Here is a 6,801-nt window from a genome sequence, read left to right on the forward strand (position 1 = left end):
GACGCCAGACGGATCTATGTATAAACCACTTTGGAAGCGTTCATTTTTAGAGTCCTTGACAGTGTGGTGTGGTTATTCTCCCAGTTAATTTGCTCTGATACACTCCAAATATACACACACACCTGGGCCTTGGCTTTACCTGCTGAATATTTTCTTGACAAGTGTCGCATATTTTCGATACAAGCCGATACAGGCGTGTACACGTGTCCTTGCGGGGGTTATATGCGCTTGATGAGCTGTCTGCTGCCATGACACTGCCACTGGTTTATCTTTGCCTCTCAGGATATTGTCTGCCTTTCCTCAGATAAGAACAGCAGAGTAGTTTATATAGAGGACATTGCGCCACGTTTGTTTAATTACGAGGCACAAGAGGGATGTTGGCCTATTCAGCTAAATATACACTGCGTTCCAAATTCTTATGCAAATTGTATCTTTGTGTCAAAAAGGTATATATATATATATATATATATATATATTTTTTTATGCAACTCATGGATGGTGTTGTGTCTCAGGGCTCTTTGAATCACTGACATTAATCTCAGAGACCTGGGATGATTAGTTGTCAGGTTAAGCCCAGTAAAGGGAAAAACTACTGAAAAAGGATGTTCCACTTTATTAAGCAGATCATCATTTTCAAGCAATATGGGAAAGAAAAAGGGTCTCTCTGCTGATGAAAACCTTCGATATTTCATGAACGATTAATTTTAATCATCGAACTGATAACAGATTTGTGGCTGATTCAGACACACACGGGTTTTTGCAGATAAAGGCACAATATGGTTCACAATATACGTTTTCTGCCAGACAAATACATCAGATTAAGAGAACAGATGCTACAAAGCATACAGGTATTTAACGCTGCTGGTGCCTCTGGAGTCTCCCGAACATCAAGGTGTAGGACCCTCCAGAGGCTGCAGTTGTGCATAAAGCTTCTATCCAGGCCTCCCCAAAACTGTTAATTGAATGCTGATGAACAGAAATGGCTGCAGTGGCTCAGAAATACATGAGGACTCATTTTCAAACAGTCTTGTTCACTGATGAGCGCCGTGTAGCCCTGGATGGTCAAATCAATGGAGTAGTGGATAGTTGATGAATGGCCACAATGTCCCAACAAGGCTGTGACGTCAGTAAGGAGGGGGAAGAGTCATGTTTTGGGCCAGGATCATGGTGAGAGAGCTGGTCGGCCCCTTTAGGTCCTTTTAGAATCCCTGAATGACCACTGTCTTCTATGCTACAAAAAGAAGAGCCGTGCTTTCCCTAACAAAACCATCTTCATCATGACAACGCACCATGTCATGCTGTAGAGAATATCTCTGCATCATTGGCTGCTATGGGCATAAAAGGAGAGAAACTCATGATGTGGACCCCCTTCTCCCCTGACCTCAACCCTGTAGAGAACCTTTGGAGACTCAACAAAAAAAAAACTCTATGAGGGTGGGAGGCAGTTTTCATCCAAACAACAGCTCTGGGAGGCTATTCTGACATCCTGCAAATAAATCCAAGCAGAAACTCTACAAAAACTCACAAGTTTAATGGATTTAAGAATTTTGAAGCTGCTATCACACAAGGGCTCCTATGGTAAAATATAACTTGACCTGTTAAGATTTTTTGGATTGATTTGATTTCAGTAAATATGACCTCCTTATGCTACAAATTCAACAAATGACCATTTTCAGTTAATTACAAGCTTTAAAATGTATTGAAACGATGAGTTGCATAATAATTTGGAACAGTAGATTTTGAGGTTTTTACTATATTTATTTTTGAAAAAAATACTGTTATCACTGGGAGATCTCTACCAGTTAAAGACTTGAAAATTAAGCTGACTGTCATTTGAGTTGACAGTTTAGAAAATCTTAGAAAAATGTCATTTGCATAATAATTTGGAACGCAGTGTATGTTAAAAGATATAGTGACGATCAAGATGACAAAGGGAAGAGCTTTGAAAATAATGATAATATACTATTCTGTACAGCATGCTAGTGTAGGTTCTGGTGATAAGAAAGAAATAGACGAGTAATCAAAAAATGTACTCAAAAACAGACAATAGGTAATGGATTCCCCCTCTTTAAAAGATACAATGAAGTGTGAATGTCTTTTGAAGAGATAAGTTTGCCCAGCGCAAGGCAGAGCGACACGACAGGGACCGAAAAGTACAAGGAGCCAAAATTACACTCACTTCTTTCTTTTCAAAAGTCTCCCAAAAGCTGCTGTTCAATCTGCCGCAGACTGTATCAGGCGGGCCTGTGTCGACTCGTGTGGGTGCAGGGGGGACTGCAGATTGAAACTAGTGCTGTTTTCCAATTGCCTCAGTGACTCTCAAATGCGTGTCCTCATCCCGTCGTACGGAACCAAAGCAGTGCAAGGTGTCAAATAGTTTTATCCATACAATAACACGCCGATAGAGACAACTTAATCCAAGTCGAATGCACACCAATTAACATCTTTGTGGCTAAAGACATCAATATCTCAGTATAGAGAGGTTTGTTTTCTGTGTGTTTGACAGTGCGGTGTATCGATTCATTCATTTGGTCAGGATTAGACTTTTTGTTTAAGAAGAAGCCACAGAACCAGAAGAAAACACGCACACACATTTGGAGAACTTGCAAAGAAACACACAAAAGGTTGTTTAAAATGTGTATGTTTGACTTTTTGAGGCCACAGCTTTCAATTGTGAAACTTGCAGCGAGATTGATTTTTATACTTTGAAAAGCGTGCACGTAAATAAAACTTCGAGGCACAGCTTGATGAAAAGAGGCTTCAACTTTTTTGTTTGGGGTAAATCAGTGTAAAATGAAGTGAAGAAGCGACGCGGCTCTTTTCAAAATTGAGATCCAGTTCATTTACATTAAAGAGCCGTTCAAACTCACTTACATTTTAGATGCATTTTCTTTTTGTTCTGAACATGCCGAACACAATTTTTAAACATTTGGGTCAATATAGTAAAGTACAAAACTCTTGGAATCAAATTAAACATCGCCAAGAGGGAGCATATACAGGTAAAAAGCACTGGGTCTAAAATCGAATCTTAGATGTGATTTTATGGACCTTAGAGGAGGAGGTATCCACACTTACCATGAGTGTCTGTCAGGTAAATGTAAGCCATTTGTGGACAGCACCAGAGGGGCTGATGTGTGTTAAACAAGTTGAAAGAATAGTGTGGTCGACTGTATCGAAGGAAGCCCTCAGATCCAGTAGAACCAACACTGTCATCTTTTTTTAAAATCATAATTTAATCTAAAGTAATTTAAAATCATTTAAAGGACTGTCTTGGTGCTGTGGTTTACCCTGAAGCCTGCCAGAAATGTTTTTCTAAAATTTCACTTAAAAAAGCTAAGTTTGATACCGTTCTAAAATTATTTAAGGGCCTATATCATGCTATTTTAGCCATTCCAAAGTAAATTATAAGCATTTATATGATATATTGTACCTCTACCACTATAGAGGACTCATTGTTAAAGAAATATAAGTATTTTCTGGGGGTAATTTCCAGACAAGACGCTAGGATTCAGTTTACTCCGCCTCTCCCCGAGTTGATGCTGACCATTTCATGACATTAACGTACAAATAGCACTTCTGAGATAATTCAAATACACAACTTAAAACTTTTTTTTAAGTATTACTCTGAGATGCAACATTAGCAGTAAGAGAAACATAATTATTGCAGCAATAAGTGAATTTACTTCACAATTCACAATAATGAGTAATCAGTGTCTGCATAAACTAACACCACCCATTTACATTTTATCATATTTTTATTGGCCATAACATGTAAACAATCACAGGACAGTGTGGAATAAGTGGGCGATAACTTCATCCAGACATCTCCTGTAGTTGCAGATTAGACGTGCACAACAGTCAGGATGAATCTTGGTCCATTCCTCTTTACAAAACTGTTGCAGTTCAGTGAGATTCCTGGGATGTCTGGTGTGAATGGCTTAGGTTTAGGTCAGGACTTTGGCCATTCCAGAGCGCCTTTTTTATTCTTCTGAAACTATTCTGAAGTTGATTTGCTTTTGTGCTTTGCCTTATTTTCTTATTGCAGCACTCATCCTCTTTTGAGCTTCAGCTGTTAGACAGATTGCCTGAGGCAGCAGGGAAGACTCTAAAAGATCCATAAAATGTCTTAAAAAACAGGGGTTAGAATTGGGTCTAAAAGACCTGTGGTGGGCCTCATATCATCTTTACTGCTATCTCTCTGTGGGTCATCTCCACCAAAGTGTCTGTGATGCCTAAGCTTTTTTTTTTTGTAAAACAAAAACCTGGGTGAAAAAGGCTGGAGACCCCTTTTGTAGGGATTAAATCATTATGTACAAGGAAATCTATTCTGTACCTCTCTAAATTTAAAGGATCTGTATCATGCTATTTTAGCCATCCCAAAGTAAAGTATAGGCATTTATATGATATATTGTACCTCTACCACTATGGAGTACTATTTTTTGTGAGAAATATAAGTATTTTCTGGGGGTATTTTGCAAACCCGGAAGAAAAGACGCTTCGATTCAGTTAAGTCAGCCCCCTCTCTCTGAGCTAATCTGCCCATATAAAATTAGCAGTAAAATAAATATAAATATCACAGCAATAAGTGAAGTTACTTCACAATGTAGTTGCAAGGAGTTGACATCTGCAACACAGCTTCGTAAATGGCTAACACACACGCTACCACACTTTTTGATTGACTCTCCGCTCTGTCCTGGCTGCTCCATCGGGTGTTTACATTATATTATGGGACTCGCGTTGGTTATAAAATAATCCACTTTGATTCTGGCGAAGGTTGGTCAAGCGACAATCACAGAAAAACACTATTCTGGCTGATAGTCACCGAATCCTGGAAAGAAATGCCAACATCCTGCGAGTGGCCTCTTCTTTAGGAAGGTTGAATATAGTCCTGCACCTTTCAAACGCTCATTTTCTCTGTAACATTAGCGTTAAGTAAGAAAAAAGAACAGGTGTCCAGAGTAGGTTAGAAAGAGCTCCTTCTTCACAATTTTCAGTGCAAACATGATGTCTGTTCAGACGCGTTTTATAATTAAATCAAACTGTAAGGCAGTACATTACAGACATCAGGCTCTTCCTGTTTGACACTATGACGTAAAAAATGTCAGAGTGTCACTACTCAGTCGTTTTCCAGGAGAGGGCGGAGCAGCTGCTGAGAGAGCAGGATTCCGGAGGACTGCTGAGAACGTCCTGAATGAAGCCAAAAAACACTCTGGGGGAAATAGCATAACAACAAGGCTAAAAGCTCCAAAAAGTCGATTTAGGACTTTTAAGGAAAGGGATATTTGACACATATTATCTAATTTGAGCAATGTGGCAAGTAAATATGACACGATTTGCAATAAAATCTAAACACCTGAAAGACCTGTCTATCAAAACTGACATCTGAAAATGGGCAAGTCTGCACAAAGTCATAAAACATGTAAGCCAATCTGACAAGGGCAGGTTGAATGTGGCTGTCATTGTTGTCAGATGCGCAGTCGATGTATTAAGGAAGAGTCAAAAGGTTACAGGATAAAGCGAAGTGTGCTGTTTTTTTTCAATCCAAGCCTGTCAACCGCGCCACCGCCTTTTGACTCCCAAAATAAAATATCACTTACTTCGTCTACCCTTTGTTTTAAGCTAAACGCTTGTAAATGATAGAACAATAAAGCAGGAGCAAGAAGAAAGAGTTGTTATTTTTATCACAGACAGATAGAGACTGATTGTGCGCTCGTGCCGAGGAGAGTGTTGGTAATAAATGCTGTAGCGTGCGCGCGGTAAACAGTGCTCCTTGCCCCTTGGACTCCCTTCGGGGCTGTGGGGAGATGAATGACGGAGATAATCACTCCACGTCCCACGGCGGCTCCGAAATGAAATGACTGCCACGTGTTACTGGGATAGATAGAAAAAGAGAGGCTGCTGCAGAGGCAATAGAGCAAAAGACAAAGGCCAGGTCCACAGCGCTGGGACTGTCTGGACTGTTTTAATTAGAACGGTCTCAATGGCAGCGTTGTGTGTAAAATTAGAGCAGCAACAGTTAGTAATAATGCATTGAATGACACTCTAGTGCTCATAATATTCATTGACACCTCATACGTAGGCTAAATTCTGCTAAATTCTTCAGATTTTGGAGGATTTTTTTTTTTTTTTTTAGGGTTATTTACATTTCTAATTAAATGCAACTTGTGTCTGGTCTTCTATCTGACTGAATCTATTCGTGTGCTCTGTGTTTGCGGAAGTACACATACAAACTGCGTTGCGTACTGTACCTCAATCTTAAAGTTGGTATGTAAAGCCAAAAGAGTTAAAACAAACAACCGAAAATCTTTAAGGAAGGAAGAGGAGCATTGTGTGGGGGATTGCAGGGTGAGCACTGACCCAGACTCCATTCATAACTTTGAACAACTACAACGTGCTGATCTCTGTAGTACGCACAGTCATGAAAAGATCAGATACAGGCCGCGTGTGGATAATAATGATTGGATTAAGGGGTCACAATAACCTGCACTCTGTGGTGATCAGCTTTAGCGATGTCCGACTGTAGCTACATCCATACAGAGCTGGGGAAGCAGGCCAAGGGAAATGAGCCATTTTAGACTGAATAAGAAGTAGAATTTTCAAACCAACAAATTGAAGTATCGTGATGTGTTTCAAGCAGTACTAAGCAACTCATGCCCCTAGAGGCCATAAGCGCCACTGCAGGTGTCGTAGCATGTTGCGCCTTTTTACTCACTAACTGTCCGTGAGAGTAAACACTACGCTGACAGAAAAGCCAAAGGGAGAGAGGGATATTGTACATCCAATTACACAATGGAGATATTT

The sequence above is a fragment of the Gobius niger genome (assembly GCF_951799975.1).
Source record: "Gobius niger genome assembly, chromosome: 16".
NCBI lineage: Eukaryota > Metazoa > Chordata > Actinopteri > Gobiiformes > Gobiidae > Gobius > Gobius niger.